Here is a 27,148-nt window from a genome sequence, read left to right as displayed (position 1 = left end):
TTGCTTGTCTGCAAGAGCGGAATGGGGAGAAGATCCCTTCTCCCAAATGGAAGCCATCACCACCTCCCGCAGCACCCTTGCACATGCGCGGAAGAGTGTGCCAAAAGTGATTTGCCATTAACGCCCCCATCAAAAGCGCAGGGGAAGACCCCTCTCCCCACCAGCTCCCTCCTTCCTCAGCTCATGGCAAGGTTTCCCATTGGATGTTGCGATGGTTGTGTTCCGGGCGAGGAGCTGAAGGAGTGGGGAGGGGGTCTTGTGGGTGGAGAGCCTTCGAAAGAAACGACCTCGAACGTCGATTAAAATGCTTGTGGCAGTAAGAACGCACAGAGAAGGTTATCGGTCAGCTCAATCGCGGTACTCGTCATAAATGAAAATTATGAAAAAATAATTGCGTTGCCACCCAGGCAGTCTCCAGGAGTCAATATTGACTCGAAGGCACACACACACACAAAAACGCGTGTAACAAAAATTGGCAGGTGGGCGGCGGATGCTAGGCACAAACTGCAGTCGATCATGTTGTCTAAGCGTTCCAACTGTTGGAAGAATTCTCGCACATGACCTTGCCCCTCCCCAACAGCAAGATTTATATCCACTCTTCCTTCAAGAAAAGCAGCTCTGCTGCTAATCCCTTCCATACACCGGAAGAACAAAGGTAGGGGTATGGCACCTCCGTCGGCAGGATTCCTGTTTATAACAGTACCGAAACAGCAACAGCGTTTACTCCGGTTCCTTTAACAGTGGAGATTCACCATACGCTATCCCCCATGCTCAGGTCTCAGGAAGTGGAATCTACCGCAGTTTGAGCAGCCAGGCCCTGGGGATGGATGGGACGCTTGCTGGCAGTGAGAAGAACGCCCCGATTCCATCTCGTCTGCAGGAGAGACCGGCTTTGCTGTTGCTTCACCCCCGCAACTTAGAGGGCGGGAGCTGTGCCACTCGCACGTTATACCAAGCTGCAAAACTCCAAATGACCGCGAGAGGGCAACATAGAGTTAGTTGCCCGTAGTTCTTGCTGCCATCTAGTAGTCGCCCTGGTTTTTCCAGGCCCGATATGGCGTGCTTAATTCTCTCTACTCAGATGTTTCAGATTCATGAATATGTATGAGCCTTTTCTGTATTTCTTTTTACTGTTCACACAACACCAGCCTCTGCAAACTTTCCTCTGAAGCTTATTCCAGACAGTTTGCCTTAGCGTCCATTAGTGAAATTCACTTTCAATTTTAGACTGTACCTAGCACTTCTTTCCTCAGTCTTAGCTTGTTTTCTCCTTCAACACCCCCCACCCTCCAGGAGTAGTGATGCATTTTTTTTCTTTTGGGGAAATACTTTGATTTTACTTTTTTTTTAGTTTATTTTACTCTTTTAGGCAAATTTAAGTTGTGTGCTACAGATTTAATATCTTAAATCATTCTTCTCCACAAATATTATTTTCCTCTTGAGTAAAATGATAGAATATGGGCTAGATCAGTATTTTTCAAACTTGGCAACTTTAAGATGTGTGGACTTTCAGAATTCCCCAGCCAACATGCTTGCTGGGGAATTCTGGGAGTTGAAGTCCACACATCTTAAAGTTGCCAAGTTTGAAAAACACTGGGCTAGATGATACAGCTGCAAGATGGAATGGCTAACACTTCAGAAGAAGAGAAGATCTACACATGCTTAAACAGAGGGCCAAAACCTACTGGATGGAATTTAACAGAGAGAAATGTACAGACCTGTATCTGGGGTGAAATAAAAGCAAAAGACACAAGTATAGATGGGGGCAACCTCCCATGGCAGTAATGCATGTGAAAAGCACCCTAAGTGACTAAGAATGAGATACAGCTGCTAAAAAGGGAAACTTTGGGGTATATTAATTGAGGCATAGAGTCTAGGTCCTGGAAAGTGATTGTCCAACCCTACTTTGCCTGATCAGGCCCCACCTGGAATACCGTGTCCCATTCTGTCAAAAGGAACAATGAGAAACTGGATGAAGTTCAGAAGGGGCTACCAAGATGGCCAGGGGACTGAATCAACTCCTCGGAGAAACTGTTAAACAAAGTGGGTATGATTTTAATTCCTTCAATTTATTAACATTTGTTTAATATGTGATTTTAGTCCCTCAATATTAGTATATTTCTATAATAAGCAATTATTTTTCTTGGCTTATATCTCCCAGCTTTTAGGGTATCAGATTTTCCTTAAGTGTCCATAGTTCAACATTACAAGATTCTACATGTTGTGTTCAATTTACACATATGTAATGCACATTTTTTTTAATCCATTCAATCGTGTCTGATTCTCAGAGACTGCCTGGACAAGTCCCTGCAGTTTTCTTGGCAAGGTTTTTCAGAAGTGGTTTGCCATTGCCTCCTTCCTAGGGCTGAGAGAAAGCAACTGGCCCGAGGTCACCCAGCTGGCTTTGTGCCTAAGGCAGGACTAGAACTCACAGTCTCCTGGTTTCTAGCCTGGTGCCTTAACCACTACACCAAACTGGCTCTCTGTAATGCACATACATGTATATAAATGAGCAGTTAAGAAGATATACTAGTCATAGCTTTCCTCAACAGCAAGAAACAGCCAACCAGCATTTTAAAAATGAAAATTTTTAGAGAAAGATGAAATCATTTTAGAGAAATTATATTTTTCTTTTTAACCTCATAGATTCATCTATTTAATTGTTGTCTAATATTACTCACCCTATGAATCTAGGCCTTCTACTACCCTCATTCCCAGTTCCAAATTCTTTTTCTCAGAACTCTTTTTTCAACGGTTGTGTGTTTTTCCCAAATCACTTTTGTTTCCTAAATCAAGGGGAAGATGTTTAATGAATAAAAAAATATTTTTCTTGAGATCTGTGTCACAAATATCTGTGCCACAGGATGAGAAATCAGTGAATCCTGCTGGGTGCTACTACCAGCACCCCGTTTTTGATCAAGGTAGCCACAGCTTGAACTATAGTCCTACATCCTAATATTTCTTACGATAAAACATCTAGCCTGTTAAGGAAAGGATTCATTTGTTTGACAAAAATGAAAATGTTGATCCCTCAACTGTTTATGAATCTGAACTCCTTTGGGAAGCCAAGCTGGGTTCAAATACTGAATCAATGTTTTTTAACACTAATAATTCTTCTTTCTATATCTATCCACTTTTATTATGCCTGCAGGGCTCAACTGATAGAAGAAGTAAGTACAAGTGACAGTGTTTTGGGGGCTGATCACTTTTTTACTGTTTTGAAATTAGTACAGGCATAGACAAGCCATGAGTCACAAACAGAAGGCAGATCATGAATCCTGCCACATTTACAATGATCAAGCACTGGCTGGCCAGGCCTCAGACCATCACATGCTAGTGGCTGCAGTCTTGCTGGGGTGGGTTTCAAACAGGAAAAAATTCAGTTATCTCAGCTCTCAGAGGAACTGGTATTTTGCCTTCCCCTGCTCAGAGACACATGGTGCACAATGCCATCTTGATCTTTGTTTTCTTATCAGAGAACACAACTACATCCTAGCCTCAGTACTGAGTGTGAAATTGAGTGTAGCTTCAGGCAGAATAAAAATGAGCAGACAGAATGTTAGACTTTACAAGTCCCATCCTGTGTAGCAAATAGTTGTAGCTTTTCCCACAGTTAGTGATGTTCAAAGTTCACCCAGAGAGTACCTCCAGTCACTACCCTTACACTGTTGTGTGAAGATGCCCTATGGACAGCAGTCATACTAGTTCTGTGTTCAGAACATACGGGATGGGCAATGTAATTTCCTTCTGATTCTGGGATGGGAAGAAAGCATGACAGGGCAGCTGTGGATAAGACCTTGTGAGGATAAACTGAGGAATGTTTCCAATGTTTCCTCTTCCAAGTTAAGCAACAAGGTGACTCCAGGTGAGCACTTGCAGACAGCAAAGCCAACCGGCGTCCTGTTGTAGGCAGCTGTTGACAAAGGAAGAAGTCTTGAGATTCAGTGCCACCTGATGGTGGGCTTCTTCCCCATGTGCTCCTTTTTCCACCACGACAATGGCCAACTCATTAAAATGGCAACATGTCTCATTTTAGAAATTAAAACAATAGCCATGATCACCACCTAGTTTTTGAATCTGAACAGTTTTATATCAGGAAAAGATGACATCACCACTGCTTTATCTTTCTGCTTCCAAATCTTTCTTGACACATCCTTCAATAACAGTGGCTATTGACCCAGCTGGACCATCTGCATGACTCAGTCGTGTATGATAAATTGGACAATAAGGGCCAGCTTACTGTCCCAGAACTACAGTTGAGGAAATACCAGGAATTTCTGCCAACAGCATGTCTGTTTTTGGTAAGAGAGTTGGCTGCATTTACAACATGATTCAACTGGCCATGTAGAACAGACAGAAGTGATTTTTATTTGTTTTGCAGCCAAACTTTTTGTTACAATTTTCTGAGCCTCCTAGATGATAGTGAAAACAGTAATATCAGATGGCAGGGGCAAAATTTTCTCTCTGATAGATACAGTATATATGAATGCATGGTTGTTTTTGTTTTTCACCATACTGCTGTTGCTGTCAGTCCACATAGATTTTTTTCAGCCATCTTGGAACTCTCTTTGCTCCGTAAGGTATTTGAAAATGTATATATTGGGATTTCATTTTAAAGATTCCATTTCAAACAAGTTACTAGTGTCAGAAATCTTGGGCAACTCCTTGACCTTACAATTAATATGGGAAAGTGGCTTAAGTATTGTGGTCTCAGAAAAAGACTGGAATGCCATCTGGTTTGTGTCAAATTTTAAAACAATAGAAAAATTACAGTTAATCTGAATTTATATGAATTTATATGGAATTGCTTGCTTGCATCACACTAATTAGAACTGTTTAGCAATGCATTGGATAAATTGTACCATAATAAACTCATATTATCACATGTGACAATCCTGTTAATAAAGCTGTAGTACAGTATTTTTAATGAAATAACAAAAACAACAGCTAACCTGTATTTAAATCTTCTCATCACTTGATTTAATTTACCCAAACTGATCTAAAAATTTGTTACAATAAGACTGGCTTGCGGGCAGTAAACCTGAGCTTTTTTGCCACTTGAGTTCTAAATATAATTTCTCCCTCTACAGCTGCACGAATAGGATTTGAGATATAACACTTGTAGAAAATTTGACTCACCAATCCAGCATATGATTCATGGAATTACTAAAGTCAGACCAATCTGAATATGGCCACAGTAACAATTTTTCAGGGAAATTAAGGAATCTCTTATCAGTTACTCATTCTCTAGCAATGAATGCCCCCTTTGAAATACATACAAAAGAATAGTGAGAAAAGTATACTTAGCTATATAAGTGTAATGATTGCCTATTCTAGAACACCATCAGACTCATGAGCAGGATCACAAAGATATCTGATTTATTAAAGAATAGTATGCAGGATCACAAAGAAAGCTGAGAATGGAAAAAGCGCGCCAAATGCAAACTAAAAACCCTCGGTACAAATGCGATCCCTCCCCCTGTAGAATCTTCCCAAGCTCACAATCCCAGGTGCTCCTAACGGCTCCTGATGGTCCGCGGGAAAAATCCTTGAACAAAGCACATAACCCAAACACATTCCATTGAAATGAACATAGATACAGAGCTTGGCACAAGGTTTCACAGCAGCTCCCTCCCAAACAGAAACGCGTGTCAGCGCCATGGCATGTGAAACGTTACAATGTACAGTGCACATTGAAACAGTGAACATGACATACTGCCCCCCAAAAGAAAGAAAACACTAAGCAGCAGGCTTCAAAGGGTAAGCCAAGTGGAAACGGTTTACTAAATCAGGAGCATTAACGTGGTGAGCAGGCACCCATTCAGGATGAGGAAAGTGTTTCCAGCGGATCAGATACTGGAAGGTGCCTCGAAGCTTGTGAGAATCAACAACCTCCTTGACTTCAAAGTGCTGTTGGCCGTCAATCATGATCGGGGCAGGAGGAGGAGTTGGGGATGCCAGCAGGAAGAGTGGTGGACAGGCTTGAGTAGGCTGCAATGGAAAACAGGGTGCAAGCGTTTCAAATTGTGAGGCAGGTCCAACTTAACAGTAACTGGATTGATAAGACCAACAATAGGGAAAGGACCAATGAACTTGGGAGCAAGTTTTTAGAGGGTTGTGGGGACTTGATGAATTTGGTAGATAGATATACTTGATCCCCAATCTTGAAATCGTGTTGCAAAGAACGATGTTTATTGGCTTGAAACTTGTAAGCAGCCTGGGCATCAGCCAAAGCCTGTTGAATCACTGGCCAGGAATCAGCAAGCTTAACAGCCCAGTCAGAGGCAGAACAGGATTGGGGAGGGGGTTGTGGCAGCTCAGGGATGGGAACAAAATCGTGACCAGAAACCACACGAAAAGGGGTTTGCCCGGTACTCTGATGGACAGCATTGTTGTAAGCCACTTCAGCAAAAGGCAGCAAGTCCACCCAATTGTCCTGATGGTAGTTAATGTATGCTCTGAGGAATTGTTCAAGGGCGGAGTTCAAAATCTCAGTAGATCCGTCAGTCTCAGGATGGGACAACGTGGACAGCACCTGTTTGGTGCCAATCAATTTTAAAAATGATTTCCAAAACTGGGAAGTAAACTGTGTCCCGCGGTCACTGACCAAACAGGAGGGGCTACCATGGAGACGGTAGATGTGAATGAGAAATAGGCGGGCCAATTGCAGGGCTGACGGGATGGACGCACATGGAATGAAATGGGCTTGTTTGGAGAAAAAATCTTTTACAACCCAAATGACAGTTTTTTTCTGACTGGGAGGCAGGTCCACAATAAAATCCATAGAAATCTCATCCCAGGGACGAGATGGGCTGGCCACTGGCTGTAGAAGCCCCTGTGGTTTCCCTCCTTTTTGCTTTGACATGGCACAAACAGGACAGGAAGCAACATAGTCTTTTACATCACGCCTTAAGGTTGGCCACCAAAATTGACGGCGAACCAAATGCAAGGTTTTGACAAAACCAAAGTGTCCAGCAAGTTTATCATCATGGGAACGCTGCAAAACATCAGCTCTTAAAGTTTCAGGCACATAAAGGCGGTGTTCCACCCACGCCAGACCATTTTCAAAAGAAACATTGTCTCTGTTAGCTAGCAACCAAGTGTCAGATTTCAGTGCCTGGAGAAAGTCCTTCTGTAACTGACAAGGAACTTGCACTTTCCGCTTCCCAGACTGGGCTGGGGGCGGGGTTGCCTGCGCACAGGTCTGGCTCTGAGTGATGGCAATCAAGTCCAGTTGTGGTTCAGTGAGAATAGTCCCAACTATATCTGCCACGTGGTCAAGGTCCTGAGGTAAACGTGACAAAGCATCTGCCAGAAAGTTTTTCTTTCCCGGAATAAATTTTAACTGGAAGTTAAAGCGACTAAAAAATTGAGCCCAGCGAATTTGTTTAGGACTGAGATGCCGGAGGGTGCGGAGGGCTTCCAAATTCCTGTGATTGGTCCAAAACTCAAAAGGGCATTTAGCACCTTCCAGGAGGTGACGCCAGGCTTCCAAAGCGGCTTTTACAGCAAAAGCCTCTTTTTTCCCAAACATGCCACCGGCGTTCAGTTTTAGAAAATTTTCTGGACAAATAAGCACAGGGTTTTAAGTGATTTTCAGAATCTCTCTGTAACAATATAGCCCCAACTGAGGAGTCAGAAGCATCAACTTGGACCACAAAGGGGCGTTCAGGATCGGGGTGCTGTAAAATAGGCTCAGCAGTGAAGAGGGTTTTTAACTTCTCGAATGCTGCCTGGCATTCAGGTGTCCAATTCAGCACTACCCCAGGGTTTTTTACTTTGCGTGTCTTCCTCAAGCCCTTGGTACGGAGTAAATCAGTGAGGGGCAAAGCAATCTCAGCGAACCCCTGGATAAATTGGCGATAGAAATTACTGAACCTGAGGAAACTTTGCAATTGCCTCCGGGTGCGGGGACGTTCCCAACTTAAAATCGCCTGAATTTTTTCAGGGTCCATTTCAATGCCCTTGTCAGATACCCTATAGCCTAGATAGTCAAGTTGGGTCTTGTGAAACTCACATTTGGAAAGCTTGGCATAAAGCTTGGCACCTCTAAGCTTACTTAACACCTGTTTGAGAAGGCTTTCGTGTTCCTCCTTGGTTTCAGTGTAAATGAGCACATCGTCCAAATAAACCAGGACCCCTTTAAACAAATGATCATGTAATACTTCATTAATCAATTGCATGAAAACTCCGGGTGCCCCTGCTAACCCAAAAGGGAGGACATTGTACTGAAATGAACCCAGTGGACAATTAAAAGTGGTTTTCCACTCATCTCCAGCTCGTATGTGGATGCGGAAATAGGCTTCATGAAGATTGAGCTTGGAGAAAATCTTGCCCTTAGACAAGTGAGCTAACATGTCCTTCATGAGTGGCAGAGGGTATTTGTTGCAAATTGAGATGGAATTTAACTCCCGATAGTCTGTACAGAGTCAAAGTGTGCCATCTTTCTTTTCCTGGAAGAGCACAGGTGCCCCAACTGGGGAATTTGCAGGTTCAATAAACCCCCTTGACAGATTTTTGTCAATAAAGTCCCGTAATGCCTCAAGCTCCTTCTGAGTCATTGGATAAATTTTCGGCTTCAGCAATTGAGCGTTGGGAACCAACTCTATTGCACAATCAGTTTTCCGATGGGGGGTAGCTGATCTGCTTCCATTTCCCCAAAGACGTCTGCAAAGTCTTGGTATCAATCGGGCAAGCCTTCTAAACGTGCCAAACTAGGGCGCGGCATGGCAATTGCAGCCCTTCCAACCCCCGCACTTGAAGCTCTCTCCACTGTAGGGGCTTGGTAAAACCCATTCTTAAAAGTCAGAGTTCTGTGTTCCCAATTTATATGTGGGCTTCGATAGGTCAACCAGGGAATCCCCAGAATGACCAAGGGGTTGCCAACAGGTGCCACTACAAATTTCAAAGTCTCACAGTGGCTGCCCATTTGCATTGCGACAGTTCCAGTGAAATGGGTTGCTGCCCCCCCCCCCGCCATTGAACCATCCAACTGTGTGAAGATCAAAGGCTGCTGGAGGGGGAAGCTAGGCAGGTCCAAAACAGCAACCAGATCAGGGTGAATCAGACACCTGGAACACCCAGAGTCAACTAAAGCCCAGACCTCTGTAGTCTTTGTGCGGGAGCCCAATTTCACTTTTACTGCTAAAGTGGGACAGTCAGCACTTACCATAGCATCCTCGCGCCCATCCTCCTCCACCTGCCCGCAGGCACTCTTCATGGCAGGTGGCTGGTGTTTCCCGCCGGCTCCTTAGAGTCATCTTCAGCCTCTCCCGAGAAGTAGAATACTTCCTCAGCATCAGTTGCCCCCTTGGCTGCTGTCATCTGCCGCGAGGGGGGCAGCGATTTGGCCGGCAGCTTGCCCGCTCGATCTCCAGCCTTGGCTTTTGGGCAATCAGCTGCTCGATGCCCTTCCTTTCCGCATCATAGACACTGACCCCTCGCATAGCGCCAATCTCTCTCCTCTTCCCAGGCTCTATAGCCTGGCCGGGCAGCAGTTGCGGCACTTCGGGGTCCCCTCATGGTGGCTGGTTGTTTTTCAGGTCGTTTGGTTTGCATGAAGGTATGCTGAGCGTGCTCAGCCTTGTGGGCCAGACAGATCCATTTGTACAATGTCTCTGGGTCGTCTCTACACAACGCCCACTGCAGGACATCCCGGTTAAGTCTCTCTTTAAACCGTTCTATTAAGGTTGACAGAGACCAGTCGGGGATTTTCCCAGCTAAAGCCTTAAACTCCAGGGTGTTATCAGCTACCAACAGTTTGCCCTGGGTAAGATCCTTCAGCGCCTTTTTAGCTCTTGCCTTGGCTAGACGATCCTCAAAATGCAGCTTTAACGCCCACATGAAGTCCTCAAAACACTCAAGCTCAGGGGAGTCAGCCTCACTTAACTGAACATACCAGTCAGCCGCTCGTCCCTTCAACTTGGTGGCAATAGCAGTTATTTTAGCCTCTTCGGAAGGGAAGTATGGTCCAAACTGCCTCATGTAACTTTTAGCATTGGTTAGAAAGAAAGATAACTTGGTTGGATCCCCATCAAACTTGACTGAAAAGTCTTTCACCCCCACTCCTGTTGGAGCTGAATCAGCAGCTGCTTGAGTGGTTGGGCCCCAGGTTACAGTAGTTCTCCCTCCTCAGGGTGAGGACACTGGTGGTCGAACTCTGCGGGATGGATATTCATCCCGGTACCATCTCTGGCCCCGCTCCGCCGGCGGTCCAGGTGGGGGGATGGGGGATGATTGCGTGGAGCTGGAATCTCCTTCGTGCCTCGGCTGCCCCCCCCCCCCATGATAGAGACAAGTTTCTTAAGATGTACTCCGTTGATTCTATTTTGGCCTCCACCACTCTTAGCCTTTCAGGGGTTTGAGATTCCTCCCTCCCTTGCGTGTTAGGCTGTCTCCCTGTTGATACCGTGGTAGATTCTACATTTGGGGTCAGCGGGAACCGATACTTCCAGGACACCTGGGATGTCCCTGGCTGGGGTTCTCCCATTTCATCCCAGGTGATCAACTCTGCGGGCGATTTGCTGGGTGCCGGTTGCTCTGGTTTTCTCCCATCGTCAGATTCCTCCACCTCAGGGCTGGAACTCGAATCCTGCCGGAAACCTGAAGGTTCTGGGGTGAGGCTCAGTTCTCCGCTCTTGACCGTTGACTCGGGCATCAAGCCAGTCGGTTCCTCAAGTCCCCCGGTCGTGAGCTTGGACTCGGCCATTGTTAACTCTTTTCCCTCACAAGAAACTAATTTTGGTAGGAGCTAATGGTACAACTTTGGTGATTCTCAGCTTTATGTAAGGAATGCCTATTCTAGAACACCATCAGACTCATGAGCAGGATCACAAAGATATCTGATTTATTAAAGAATAGTATTCAGGATCACAAAGAAAGCTGAGAATGGAAAAAGCGCGCCAAATGCAAACTAAAAACCCTCGGTACAAATGAGATCCCTCCCCCTGTAGAATCTTCCCAAGCTCACAATCCCAGGTGCTCCTAACGGCTCCTGATGGTCCACGGGAAAAGTCCTTGAGCAGAACACATAACCCAAACACATTCCATTGAAATGAACATAGATACAGAGCTTGGCACAAGGTTTCACAGCAGCTCCCTCCCAAACAGAAACGCGCGTCAGTGCCATGGCATGTGAAACGTTACGATGTACAATGCACATTGAAACAATGAACATGACATGAAACAGCGAACATGACAATAAGTATTACTTAATTTTAATATTCTACTTTATTTTTTTTTAATAAAAAGAGTGCTTGAAAGAAGACTGCAATGAAAGTATTGTTAGGTTTTGAGAGTAGCTGCAGCAACTTCTGTTCATTTCACACATATTATTGTAACAATAATATTCAGTTCTCTGGGGGTGCCCTGAGGGCCTTCACGGTAGACGTGCCCGCCTCACTGATAGAGCTCCACTTCATTATGCAGCAGCGCTTCCAACGCCATCTGAGGTTGGAGTGCTGCTTAAAGTTGGGATAGCTGTCTTAAGAGCTAAACTGGAATTTCTGTTTGTTTGTTTCTAGTATAGCGCTATTGATGTTTTATTCATATCAGACAGTGAACATGAAAAAAAATCAAAGCCAAATATTTAAAATATAATTTTAAAGAGAAAATAATAACTATCCAAAACTGCTTGAATACAGACTTTCCACTGAAAATTGTTCTTTGTTTTTATGACCATTGAGCACTATTTCTTTAAGGTAACTGAATACAATTCTGTATTTCACTCAAGATCTCGCTGAGAAAGTCAATAGTCACTGCTGAGAAAAGGAACATCTGCAGAGTAGGTAGAAACCCTAAACTTTATGCATAGGATGAAGAGGAGTGACTGGAAAACTGAAGGAATCTATCCTGGTGAAGAGGGTTATAGGAAATCTTCAGAACAGCTTCTCATTGTCTCAAGAAGCAGTTGAAAATGAAAGAACTCCAGGAATCACAGTGTTATTTCTTTGTTTTCTTTCGTTTTTTCATAGTTTCAAGGAATTGGGTTTCAAAATATTTTTCCTTAGTGACAAATGCTATTTCCCTTTTCCTGACTAGAAAACATAACAAGACACAACCAGAACAAAATACACATTACCAACCATCCAAGATTACCACCTTTCCTGCCCCTCCCCTATATTTCATGTTATAGTAAACAGGTACCTGCAAATCCCCAATAGGATACATGGCCAGGCCATTTCAGGTATCAATTAGTGAGTTTGAATTCCCCTCTCTGGAAATCACCTAACGCCCCCTAGAAATTTTATTTGTTTTGTGAAATTTTCCTTCACCTCCAATAACTGGCAAATGAATCAAGATTGGGCATGCTGTGAAAGCTGAAAGATCATTGGGCTAACTTGGATGCGTACCTTAGTAAAGAAACCATAGAAACTACTTAGACGTCCATGTTGGAGGACTAAATGAATGGTCAAGGGAACTTACTTAGAAACAGAAGTTAGACAAAGAAATACTTCTTTTCAAGTTATTGGAAATGCTCTTCACTGGCCTTCAGGAAAAAATGTTGACGAATCTACTGAGTGCTTAATAAGCAGAAATACAGGGTATAATTTTATTATTATTGTATATAGTATTATTATTAATAATAATCCTGCATTTTCATTTTTAACAATAATAACCAAAAAGACAGCAGTCATGGTAGTCAACAGTGGAATATGGAGCATTCTAATTAGGGGAGGAAAAGAAGGTTGTTGTTTTTCATTTTCATTTGCTGTAAAGAACATTCATGATAGATGTGTTCAACTGATTGAGAATAATTTTAAATGCTTGGGTGTTTACTCTCCTGTCAGGTTCTAAATGGAAGTCTGTCTGAGCCAATCCTATTCAAGAATCAGATTCAAATTCCTTGTTATAAGTTCTGCATTATTATGCAAAATAGATGGTTCTCCCTATTCCAGCAACTTTTATGCCTCCTTGTGGAGTGAGTGAAATGTCTTTCATCCTAATATTGATAGAAATGGATACCGTAGAAACATTTGACAATTTTATATTGCCCTTGGTATCTTCTTGGAAGTGAACCCATGTTAGCTGAGTAGCTTGAATTTCTAGGCCATTGATACTTCTTATCTGTTCCTGATGGCTCCATCTGTCTTGGGTCCTGGAGATAGGCTTCTCAACTGAATAAGATGGCATTTTGATAATTGCAATCCAGGTCATCCTTCTGACAGTCAGGTCAGATGTATCCACCATGCCTGATTCTTCCTGATTTCTGGAGGTAGCTAGATGAACAAGAGAGGTATTTGCAATCTGAGCTCTATATATATAAAAATGAATATATATGTGTGTGTGTGTGTGTGTGTGTCTGTATGTGTGTGTGTGTGTGTAAGTGTATATGTGTGTGTGTGTGTATACAGTGCATTCGGAAAGTATTCAGACCCCTTTCACTTTTTCCAATTTTCTTATGTTGCAGCCTGATACTACAATCGTTCAAATTCATTTTTTTCTCATTAATCTACACTCAGTACCCCATAATGACAAAGTGAAAACAGAATTTTAGAAATGTCTGTAAATTTATTAAAAAGGAAAAACTGAAATATCACATGTACGTAAATATTCAGACCCTTTGCAGCAATACTTGAAATTTAGCTCAGGTGCCTCCCATTTCTCTTGATAGTTGCTGAGCTGCTTCTACACCTTGATTGGAGTCCACCTGTGGTAAAATAAATTGACTGGACATGATTTGGAAAGGCACACACCTCTGTATAGAAGGCCTCACAGCTGACAATGCATACTGTATCAGAGCAAAAGCCATGAGGTCAGAGGAACTGCCTGCAGAACTCAGAGACAGGATTATTGCAAGGCACAGATCTGGGGAAGGCTACAAAAAAATTTCTGCTGCACTGAAGGTTCCCAAGAACACAGTGGCCTCCATAATTCTCAAATGGAAGAAGTTTGGCACAACCAGGTCTCTTCCAAGAGCTGGTCGCCCAGCCAAACTGAACAATTGGGGGAGAAGAGCCTTAGTAAGAGAGGTGACCAAGAACCCAATGGTCACTCTGACTGAGCTCCAGAGATCCCATGTGGAGATGGGACAAAGTTCCAGAAGGACAACCATCACTGCAGCCCTCCACCAATCTGGGCTTTATGGCAGAGTGGCTAGACAGAAGCCTCTCCTCAGGGCAAAACACATGAAAGCCCGCTTGGAGTTTGCAAAAAAGCACTTGAAGGACTCTCAGACTGTGAGGAACAAGATTCTCTGGTCTGATGAAACAAAGATTGAACTATTTGGCCTCAATTCTAAATGTTGTGTCTGGAGGACACCAGGTACCTCTCATCACTTGCCCAATACCATCCCAACAGTGAAGCATGGTGGTGGCAGCATCATGGTGTGGGGGTGTTTTTCAGCAGCAGGGACTGGGAGACCAGTCAGGGTTGAGGGAAAGCTGAATGGAGCAAAATACAGAGATACCCTCAATGAAAACCTGTTCCACAGCGCTCAGGACCTCAGGTTCACCTTCCAACATGACAACGATCCTAAGCACACAGCCAAGACAACACAGGAATGGCTTAGGGACAACTCTGTGAATGTCCTAGAGTGGCCCAGCCAGAGCCTTGATTTGAACCCTATTGAACATCTCTGGAGAGACCTGAAAATGGCTGTCCACCGATGGTCCCCATCCAACCTGATTGAGCTTGAGAGGATTTGCAAAGAAGAATGGCAGAAAATTCCCCAATCCAGGTGTGCAAAGTTTGTCGCGTCATACCAAAAAAAACTCGAGGCTGTAATTGCTGCCAAAGGTGCTTCAACAAAGTACTGAGTAAAGGGTCTGAATACTTATGTACATGAGATATTTCAGTTTTTCCTTTTTAATAAAGTTACAGACATTTCTAAAATTCTGTCATCCAGGATAACTCCCTGAAATCAAAGACAGACAAGGCTACCAGGACTTTTGTGAAGATCCAAGGTGTCAAGGACAGACAAAAGGGAATGTCCTATACTGGTAAAGCTGATCATAGTATCCCAACCAAAGGAATTGTTAATGCTTTTGTCTGATGGAACATGACATCATCTTCTTTAAAATATGCATATATGTTTTATATAAAGATATAGATTACCTCCTTCAGTGCTTTCCTACCTTGCTGTAGCTGCTTGGTAGGTCCTACTGCCATCATGTATCCTCCAGGAGGAAGCTTTATTTGGCATCTTCCCCACTAAGCCCAGCATGTGAGAGAGATAGGAACCCCACAGCCTATGCAACTTCAGGACAACTAGAAATGAAAAAAAGAGGATAAAAATGACATTGCACTACTGTACCTCTTGACCCTTACAGCTTTTAGATGCATGACCAGGGAAATCAGTTAAGTCAATATCACAAGGTATATTTTAAAAGCAACTTTCTTAAGAAAAGGGAAAAAAATGAATGTAAAAATTACTTTTTAACTTTAAGGAGTCATAATTAAAAATAATCACTGATGGAGGAAATAAAAATACATTGTTGCTAAGTTCACAAACAGCCTTTGAAGAAGTCTTCCATAAAAAGTTATGAAGAGGACATAAACTTGAGACCGATCACAAGATATGATGCTCAGAGATCTGAAGAGGCATCAGATTATAATAACTACAGTAAGCTTGCATAGATATCATAATCATCAGAGACAATATTTCAGCCTTAACACCACATAGAAAAAATATTTTGCAATATAGCTATCTAGACATTTGTACTTACCTTTTCTGAGGTAACTTGCTGGAAACAGATTTTCCTCCAGCTGGTCTCTTTACAACCAGCAGCTCTCTCTGCTAGGAGATCTCCAATACAGGCTGACAAGCACAACATGCCTGAGTACCTTGCTGTGTTATGCACACATCTGAACATGAGATAAGTGGAATTCCACTGTTGGAGACATCCTGGTGTTCAAGATAGGTGGCACTCTGGTGGAAATAACCAGCATACTTATATAAGTGCTGGGGGGGACCTTGGTGCCATCTGAGTTGATACTTGGGCTGGCCCTCTCTACTCCAAGACTATCCCGCATCAGATTCAGTTTGTGAGCAATGCAGCCAGTGCCAACAAGTTGCACCTGACTGGTTGCCTTCACATATTGGGCCTACTGTCCATGGCCATGAAGCAAGCCAGCAAACCCTCAGGCATGTGATTCATGGCTTTGCTTTTACCTCATCTGCCATGTGAACTACATCTAGCATCTTGGCCTGAAGCAACACTTCCCTGTGCCCAACTTCTGCATTGGAGGTATTCCCTTATTCTCATTCCACCCTCAACTTTGCAGTGAGAGGTAAGAAATGCACATTCAAGTTCCACTAGATCAAATGTCTGAGGTGAAGTGGATAGTAGTATCAGGACTGCTATTTGCCTCCTCCTGGATTAATGATACATAATGGGCAGCCCTTGCCAGCTGAGGGTTCCAGAGGGGAGCTGATATTCATGGACAATCAAATACAGGGGGCAACAGGATCCAACATTCTCCACCATGCTAAATGGCTGGTCACCCAGAGCACTTAGACCTTCCTGCTGTTCGTCCCCTAATAGCTGCTTCAACCTTCATGTAGGCTTCTTGTTCTGCTTATTGCCTTATGGTAACACAGGCTGCCTGGTGCTATCAGAAGTAGGAAGGATACCTGGATGATGCCTAAACAGATGTTTAAGCACCCCTTAGATTGAAAGATGCCCGAGGTCCTTTTCCCTGCTGAACTGTACCACAGACAGCTTAGCATGGGTATTTGCATACCACAATGCCCTTTCGCCTGCAGCATATTTGCTGTGTGAGTGGTGAGCTGTCTGCTGGTGCCTCTAGATCAGTGTTTCTCAACCTCAGTAACTTTAAGCTGTGTATGCTGGCTGGGGAATTCTGGGAGTTGAAGTCTACACAGCTTAAAGTTGCTGGGGTTGAAAAACACTGATCTACATCACCACCACCACATGTCAAAGACTCAGATTTAGGAGAGGACAGCTCTTCCTCTTCCTGACCTTTTCCCTCAACCACAAGTCTGGTAACAGTGGCGAGGGGGGCTGACTGCCTGAAGTGTCAACACTGCCACCACCTCTGCTGCTTGTGCCCAGGGCCAGCTGGTGGCACCCTTGCTGCTAAGATGGAGTGGACTTCCTCAGCAGTTGGCCTCCCCCTCCCTTGACCAGCAGATCTCAGCCTTTCCCTCTGGTTAGCCCTCTAGCTGTCCCAGCTCTGCCAGACATGGCTTATTCGGTGGGGAATTTATGTGGGAGACTTAGTTTGGAGAATGTACCTAGCTAGTCCCAATTGGGGTAGGGTGGGAGGAAGAAGAGTCTTTTTTGAATAGAAAAAGAGCGAGCTCTATTATTTTATGTGTGTGCATGTGTATCAAGCAAACTGTGCTCTCAGTGCTGCTATGCAAACAGAAATCTTAATTGGAAGGATTAATATCCACAAGCAGCCTTATTTGGGGGAAGTGGAAATATTCTTAAATCAACAAAAGCCTGTTTTGAAAAATGAGAGAATGAGAGATCTCTTTTGTATCTCACTAAAACCTATCACCTACCCCACAGCACTGAATCATTACTAAAACTAAACATGTACTGGAGCTGTGGATTGCCTCAGATATTTACCACCAGTCACCACCAGCAGAAACATCAGTCAGGCATTGCGTGAGCCCAGGTCTTTTGCAGCTCACATTCCATGTTTCGATCTGTCCATCCGTCCGTCCATCCGTCTCTCACAGCAGTTAGATCTAGAGTGGCTCCCTGGCTCCTTAAATGCCTGCTGCTGCACTCCAAAATTCCACCAAGATCACCCCCTTAGGCCTGACTGGCTCTTTAGTGGATAACACCCCAGTTCAAAGAGCCAGTATCCCAATTACAGCAGCTAAAGCAGAACGAAGCATTCAAAAAAGTTTTTTTCTGTCAGAATATCCCACTTCCAGCTTTCATATTTGTTTTGTTCCATGCATGCTTCATCTAAAAATGGTTGTTTCATGTCTGAAACAGTCTGTGCACAGAACCGTTTTGCACAAATGACTATTGCATTGAACCCTGCCTTCTGTTAGAAGACAAAGCATGACTCTGCTCCTAGGTAAGTCTGGGGGTCTTCTGGTGGCTCCTAGACCATTGTTATGGGCTCCGTGGTTCCTTCCCATGAACAGATTTGCTTTGACTTCTTAAAAGACAAAATGCGTTATACAAAATATTTTACAGTAGAAAGCTTTGTCTACCCCAGAGCCTGGGAATGTCTGGTGGTCTCCCATCTGCATACTAACCAGCCTGATACTGTTTAGCTTTTTTCAGTATCAGCCAAGGTTGGCTAGGGGCTGTCACCTGCTATAACATTTATAAGAAAACCGTAGCCCAACCTTTTGCTCTTAGCAGGAACGAGTGCTTTTGCAAATCTATTTGCTCCTTCTAAATGATATTATATAATCATGCAAGCAGCAGAAGCAGCAGATGGCAGAGCATCATTTTTGGGGTGTTCTTTTGTGCCTAATAACGCTGATTGTTAAAGGAAGCTTCTGCGACACTGGCCAAAAAGACAACTGCTGAAAATGCCCTGTGTGATTTCACACTGAGATTCATTTCACTGTCAGCCTCTCACCCGAAACACAGACTGTGTCATTCATCCGGCTTGTGTAAAAGAGCCAAAAATATCCCAGAGGAAAATGAAAGCTGCCTGTTAGTCACAGGCCTCTTATTGTTTGCTACAAATCCACTCCTGCCAAGGCTGCTTCCTCAGGATACACTCCAGTTTATTCTTACTGACAAAACATTAATTACCTTAGAATTCTCCGAATGAAGATGAGGACTGCCATTTCCTGGTGCGTTTATTTTTGTGAAACTTATCCTGACCATAAGTGAGGCCAAGACAGAACTGCACTGAGGTTTCCTGAGTGGAACCCAGAGAGTTCATCCATCTCTCTTCAGAGGAAGCAGAAATTGCATTTCAAACATGTTGGAGGAGGAGGAACACGCGCACATGCACAGCAAGTAGTCTGCCAAAGAGAAATGCTGCCTCTGTGACTGTTGGGTATCTGTGTGTCAATGGTTAACAGCCTAGGCATTCCTCTAATTGTGTATGGATTGTGAACCTATAGAATTTCTGCCTGCACAACTACTAGAGTAGGTGGAAATTTGCGGTATACCTTGTATAGATCAGGCATACATGACGGTAATTTAACTATTTTTTGATTAGGGAGCTGCACCTGTTTAAGGTCACAGAAATAATAATGTTTGTTGCCCAGAGGCTGTCCCAATTAATCAGACAACAGTAGGAAAACAACCAGTATTTATTCTGCAATTGCAAGCCATAAACATTTGATCAGATATGGTGCCTCCCCAGCAAACGGGATGAGTGAAGGAACCCTAATGCAAAGCAACCTGAAGTCTTATGCCAAAGAAGATGCAAATGCAATTGCATTATGCTTTCCATGGTGAAATCAGGCTATCACCAAAAGTAACAGTTCTCACTACTGACCTTGAAGTTTCAGGGCTCCCCCTAACTGTCATGAACTTACTTTTACATCTTCCAGAACTTACTTAATTCTCTTATTCAGTGAATGGCCTAAGGCCATATTTAAATTCTCTAACAATTACCACTTCGATGCATTTCTTCCCAGCCCACTATCAAGTTGAAAGTCCAAAGCAACCTGTAGTGCATAGACTATAATTTGTAATATTATTTATGTGAGGTGGAAAAACAAAGTTTAATTTAAATAGCTATCTTGAAATTGCAATTTCCTTGTATTTTGAAGAACAGAATATTGCAAGCATTTTTAACTAAAATGGTTTTGTTATTAAATCTCCAAATACCCTTCTATGTATAAATACAGCAGGAGTGTTTTCATAAAAGACAAGACACAGGGGCAGAAATTTATTCAGTATAAAAATCAGGAGGTTGATACACCTCTTATTTCTGTTCCTTAGCTTTTTTTTCAATACCTATAGAGAACAGTTATAGACCAAAACTATACATACCTTCTAAACGTTATGTAAAAAAGAACAAGAGATAGAAAACAATCAAAAGAAAAAAAATGTTTTATTCATTCATATAAGCTAAATTTCAGAGTAGATCATTAAACCTGGACCATATGAAATAATACTCATCAGCCTTTCCACTCTGTTCATAGGGTATCCTTTCATATGTGCACACATATCTATAATTCAAAACTGTAAATCCAAAATTTACAATTTTGTCTTCCTAGCATTAAGTAATTATCTTTTTTGCTATCCTTCATACATGATGCATCCCTAATTCTTAACAGGGATGATTCTAAATAGACAGAATCTATTTTTTGGTATATAATTCAAAGGCACAATTACAACAGTGATCTTTGTAACATCTTATTAACAATATTGTGAATTATCAAACCAAAATGGAACATTAATTGAACAAGCCCATATCGTACAAATGTTCCTTATCCACATTATACATTTCACATAATAGACTTGGTAAACAATCCTTTTTAAACATTGTCTAAGGAGGTACAAAAATGAAAAAGCTTTTGTTAAATTAATCTTAAGATCGTAAGAGATATGATCCTTTGTCACTGACTCAATAGTATAAGTATTCTAGCTGCTTATGTGAGTTCTCAGAGATGACTAATATTACCTTAGTAATAACCATGAACATTTTTATATAAGTCTGTATGTAATTAAAACGTATTTCAATAATAATAATTCATGAGTTTTAAATACAGCCAGCGCGTCCAGGCTAATTGCAAATGCAGAAGATGCTTTAACTGGGCATATGTCATTCCATAATCTTAGATAGTTTAAGTTCCTCTTATATTACCTCATATGGCTTAAAAACCTGATTTGCAATAAGCTGATTTAAATTGTTACTACAATTAGTAGTCCAAATCTTTAAAAAAGGTTTACCAGATATTTTCAAACTGAGGTTATCCTAGAGTGTAAATTGGTCATAGAAATAGGAATCAAAGTTACACGTCCAATCTAACATCTTGCACTCTTTAATGCAGGAAATACAATACAACTAGAGAGTGTCTGCCATGATATAAAAGCATTAAATATTAACTTGCTAATAGTGGCCATAATGGATTTTAATGTTCATAATTCACATTCCAAAGTCAAATCAAGGATAAAATATAGGCCCAGTGGTAGAGCTTTGAAAATCTGGAAAATTAAATCTCTCATCTTTCTACGATTATTGAATAAGTTTGATAATGAAAATCTAGGTGGTTGTCCTTGCCATTAAAAGTTCTTAATATCCATTGTGAATGTAAACTCCATGCCAGGCTGGAGACTTAGATTCAGAGTCCACATCCCCACTAGCGAAGGCTCTTCTGCAGATAGATTTCCTCAGTCCCTCCCTCTGCTGGAAATAGAAAAGGTTTTATCTTTCATAAAACAGGGGTATTAATCCATGGAAAGATGCTGGGTGAAGAACAGAAGTTCCCTGCTTCTCTAATTGTTAAGAATTTCCAAAAAGCTGGAGACGACCAGGAAATTGAATCAGGGGACCATTAGATTCAGAAAATCTATTTCTGTAAAGTGGATAAATAAAAGGCAGGCAGGAATTTACCCTAGGTTTTTTATTTCTCTTTTCCATCTTGTATTAAGTTTAATTTTCTTTAGCTCTCTGTACAAGTTATGGAACTGGATGTTTGATTTCTGCCTACATGCATATCTCAGGCTACGTTCAAGAAGAAATATTTTCTTTAGAATCTTCAGATGTGTAATATTTTGAACTGCTTACTTGTGATCTGTAGCATTTTGGCCAGTGGTCACCATCTATTGGTCTGTACAGGTAATTGCATTTTCCTTTGTGCTTTCCTTTTTTAAATAATTTGTAAGCTGCTATATTATTATGATCTTGGCAGCTGCATAATGTAGTCTCTCACATTGAATGTCTGCATTTTAATACTTAGGATTGAAAAATTGGTTATAAACATTAAAAAGTTTGATTTGATTTCCTGTGAGATTTATGGGTTGAAATCTCTAGTCACACTCCATACTGTAATGGATATGGCACCATCATCATCATCATTTCAATTTCTGCATTTGCATGTTTTACTTGTCAGAAAGGTTGTTGATTGAAAACTGAAAACGAGCCAGCAGTGGCTGCTAAAAAGGTAGAATCATTTTAGACAGCATAAACAAAAGTGTAATTTCCAGATCATTGGAAGTAATCGTTCTACAGTACTCTGTTCTGCATTGGCTAGATCCCACTGAACACTGCATTTAGTTCCGGGTACCACTTTTAAGAAGAATGTAGAGAAATTGAAACAGGTTCAGAGGAAAGCAGCAAGGAAGATCAGGGGACAAGAAACAAAATCTCCTGAAGGAGCTGGATGGTGAAATTGAGCAGAAAAACAAACAACTGAGCAGGGATATAGCATACTTCAAATACCAGAAAGGATGAGATCAAGACTTGTTCCAGAGTGTGGGCTTTAATGGATTTAAGTTAAAGGAAGTCAGAATCTGATTTAATGTTTAGGATTTTTTTTTTTTACAGTAAGAGCAGTGCAAAGGGAAACTGATTCCCAGCAAGGTGGTGGGCTCCCCTTCAGTGGGTATGTTTGTGAAGGCCAGGTAGACATCTACTTGGAATGCTTCAGCAGAGGGTTGGGCCCACTGGTCCACAGGGCCACTCCAACTCCATAATTCCCTCAAAGTGAGCGGTGCTAACTCAGCTAGCATGTGAAGGGAACAAGAGATAAATATCCCTGGTGATGCTAAGTTGAATAGATGTTCCCTCACAGAGTATGCAATGCATTGCTTTGCTTCAAGCTCTTCCTCAGCACAGCTTCTCCAGCAGCACTTAACAGGCCCTGGCAAGTGCTGCAGAAGAAAATGCCACTCAGCCTCTTTTGGCTCTGCTTGGCAAGTGCTATAGAAGGGCACACCATTAATTTTTCTTTAGCACACCCTTATTCAAGCCAGAAAGGCTTTTACTCAGACACTTGTGAAGAAAGTTCTTCTAGTTTTGCCACGTGACAGGGAGGAGATGAGGAGCTTTGAAAGAAGGTGAAATGGTTATTGAAGACTCACAGAAACTGACGACAGCTCCAATGCTGTTGCTGTACTGCTAGCTGCCAAACACCTGATTGGCACGCCAGGGATTCCTTTGTGGCCAATTATTTTTAAGGGTTTCAATCTGGGTTTTTCCCCTCTTTGAGCTGTGCATGGAGTGTATAAACAGTGTTTAACAGGGCTTAGTGCAAAATGACTTAGCAGATTTCATCTCTCTCTCAGACATACACACATACATGTATCCATGTCTATCAACGGTAGCTGTTTCTCCTTCTTTATTATTGTTCCTCTCTCTCCCTCTTTCCTGTAATAAATATTATTCTACAATATTTGGATTGTCCTGTGCCTTCCTGCTGAGAGACACAACAGTGCAGGCCTGGCTTAGTTTGAGAAATAAATATAGATGTCCTTGACAGAAATATCCAAGAACTGTTATCTAGGCAAATGGGGCTGAAACACTTTTTTAAGCCCGGAGAAACAAGATACAGGTGGTGCTCATTTAATGACTGCAATTGGGACCGGCAACTCCATCACTAAGTGACATGGTCATTAAGCACGACATCACATGACTGTGACTGTGACTGCTGGCTTCTCCATTGACTTTGCTTGTCAGAAGCTGGCTACGAAGCTTGCAAATGGCAATCACATGACCGCGGGGACACTGCAATGGTCCTAAGTGCATGAACTGGTTGTAAAGGTACTTTTTCCAGCACCATCGTAAGTTTGGATGGTCGCTAAATAGGTCAGTCATTAAGCAAAGACTACCAGTAACATTTGGAAGCATTTCAAGCAGATGCCTCCCTAAATTCACTGGAATATAAGAAAGAGAAAGAGGTACAGCACAATTAAGACCTGCAAGATCCTGTTATTAAGTGGTTTTACCCTTCCTGAGGAATTGATTTACTGGTCCAGTCTACTAGTGGGGCTGACAATAAACAAGATGATTCCAGTCTTAGTGCAGAAAGGCAACTGAGACTTGATAACTTCTATTGCTGGACTACAAGAATTGAAGGACGAGATTTATTCAGAATGATCCAAAGCAATACAAAAGGAGGAATAGCTACATTACCTGTTAAAGTATCAACACCGATACTGAATTGACATGCCTTGTTGAAAATCTCTGGGGTAAAATAAGTGAAGAAATATTATAGTTGGCATCTTATGTCCTTCCAAGTAAGAAAATTTTGTTTACCATTAAAAAATTTTTTTTTCAAAGGGGCATGAAGAAGTAGAGGACATTCTTTATTTTAAAACTCTTCAGTCAGTTGAACTCCTGAAGACTAATTCAGCATTTTTACCATTTGGCTAAGACCAAATAACAACCAAAGTAACTAGGTCAGGAGCAGTTATTGCCTATTATGGTGCAGTTGTGTTTTATTTTAGCTGCCCATTTATCACTCATTGCTGTATGTCTTGTTTGATATATGAATTTTAATACTTAACCTGTGCTCAGTCTTGCTGTTTGAGACAGTCTCAAAAATATATGAAAAGCATTGATATAAGACACTCGAAAGAGGCTTTTTTCAGAGCGTTTCCTCTTCTAAGTATTACTGAGGTGAATTCATGGAATTCAAAGACTGCAGCTGTGTTAACGCTACATTAACTTTTGACTAGCTTTTATATAAAGATAACCAAACAGATAAAAATTTTGGGGGGCAGGGGATCAAAAACACTTATAAATTCCCTTTAAAAGCTGATTCTGAGCTTTTATTTGTACACATCAAATGGGCTAGTGTCTAAAATCAAGGTTAGAAATTAGAGTTTACAGTCAGTGTAAAAAACACAATAATAAACTATAACTCTGGTAATAGAAACATGTAGCAAAATAAAACTCTAAAATAAAATGACTGCAGACACAACTGTCTCTAGTCATGATTTTTACAATTCTTTTTGTGGGGCTCTCAGGCATTTGTGGGCCACATTGGCAGAAATCCAACCCTGAATATTCTTTTTCAGGTGAAATCTAAACTGAAAACTCAAAACCAATTTTAACTTGGAATGGACAGCTTGCTGGTGTGAAGTGTTCAATTATAAGTCCTTTGATTATAGTATTCACAAACATGCCACAAATGGTAGCAGATTGGAGTACACACACACACTTTTTCTAGACTGAAGAGTAGCCGCATAATTCTCAGCCAGCGCAACTGCCTTGAGGAAATGGAAAAGGAGGTAGAGAATAAATAAGAAAAGAGGTTAGCACACACAAGCAAAATGGAAGGCACGTGTATGCTAGAAATGGGTAGGGAGACCTGCCTATGAATGAGAAAGGTCTATGTGAGGATATAGACTTGCCTTGCCAACTGTGAATCTGAATCACACAATAGTTTGTTTGAAACAGAGAAGTTGCCCCTGTAAAGGTGTGCATGCAAGTATTAAAGGGAGGAAGTGGCCTACATTTGGTTCAAATGCCTCAGGCAATACACACAATACTCACACCAGGGCTCCTTGTATTCTAGCAATGCACCGATGTACTGAGCCCCTCCTCACAAATACCGAATGTGAACAAACTGGGTTGTGACCTTTTTGCACCTTGACAGCAGTGCTGGCCTATGGTCTTCAATGGCAATCAGTGAATGTATACAGTATTTCAGCTGTGTCTACTTCTTATAACTTTATATACACAATATGTTTTTCTCTAAAATGATATGGATATCTAAACCTGCCAAATTACTAAAAGAAATGAAAAGAATATGGGAAGCAAATATTTTTATTAACAATTTTGAACAAAATATCTAGGAAAGGCTATTCCTCCTACAACCTCCATTATCTATTATAATTTTTACTCTTATGAAATATAACAAAAAAAAACCCCACTTAAAATAACCATAAGATTCCAGTGTCACAAATTCACTTTGAGAGAACAATACACTAAGAATGATATATTTTTCTCTTATGAAAGATAATAAAACTAAAATAAAAAAAATTGCAAACTTCGCAGTGGCACATTATGACCTTTTGGAAGTAAGATGTATGACACTCCCCCACCCTTACTGAAATTATTTAAAGAGCTTAAATCTACTTTCCAATCTGTAGCAGAAAATATTCTACCAAATTCCCCATTCTGATTGGCAATCTGCAAATTACTTTTTCATACTGGAAAATATCTTATTGCTTTGCTTTTCCCTGAGTAGCATTAGAAAGCACAGCTTAATAACCTTAACCCTTTGAAAAGTGTAGGGAATTAAGTCCATGGGGAAATGTAACAAAATGGTTAACTGACAGAGATTCCCCCCCACCCCCTAAATCACTAAATGGTAGGTCTCACAATATGATTCTGCATTTACAAGATTAACTCCAGGAAGCAGAACAGCTGCCATGCAGATAAAGCTTTTGGTGCAACCAATCAAACAGTTTGAATCCCGCCCATTTAGTTGTCATCTTATTGAAGGTGAAAGGCCCTCACTATACCAATTCAGAGTGAAATGTCATTGTCAAATGCTTGTATATCAGGAGGGCAGGCTTGTGGGGCGTGTGGTGTTGCTGGGACCATTGAATATGATGTATCTGCTTCTGAAATAAAATGAACAATTAAATCTTAGGCCAACAAAATAAGGTTATATGCAGGAAGATCAAATGCCTCAAATGTGATAAAACATTTATATCTAGGAAATGAAGGAATTTTGATTGCTCAATATGTGGTCTCTAATACTACAAAGCATATTCTTCTGCAGAAGTGAACGCATCCTTTTACTCTTCAAGAAGAAAATGGAAGGCAGCATGGAAACACACCCTGTGAACCCACCCTTCTGGCTTCTCAGAGGGCTGTGACACCGACATCAGAAGCATCTCTAGAAATGTATCTTCTTCTGGAAGAAGCTGCATACTTTCCCATGGGAAAAAAAAATGATAGTGGCATATGGAAGCTCTGGCAGGGGGCAAAATATGCACCCTCCAATCCTCAGTGTTGGGGCAGGGATAACATTTTTGCCTCTCAAGTGCCTTTCAACAGAGTTATGGAAACTAAAGAATATACCATTTGCAATCCCTGGTAAAACAAAGCACAGCCAAGTATCCCAAAGTAAGGCCACCTATTGTTTTACAGGAATAAATTCAGCCATTCAATTATTTGGAGAAAACAAAGACTGCACAAAGCGGTACCAGGATAAAAGTTAAATCCTGGTAACTTCAGATTTGGTTTCAAAAGAAGTGTTTTTGATCATGCTTGGGCTTTAACACCTATCTGCAACGCCTTATAACAGCAACATCTTTTCCCAGATTACGCAACAACTCCCAACAAT

This window comes from Candoia aspera, chromosome 3, assembly GCF_035149785.1.
Source record: "Candoia aspera isolate rCanAsp1 chromosome 3, rCanAsp1.hap2, whole genome shotgun sequence".
Taxonomy (NCBI): Eukaryota; Metazoa; Chordata; class Lepidosauria; order Squamata; family Boidae; genus Candoia; species Candoia aspera.
The sequence above is the reverse complement of the archived record's forward strand: the minus strand, read 5'-3'. Positions refer to the sequence as shown.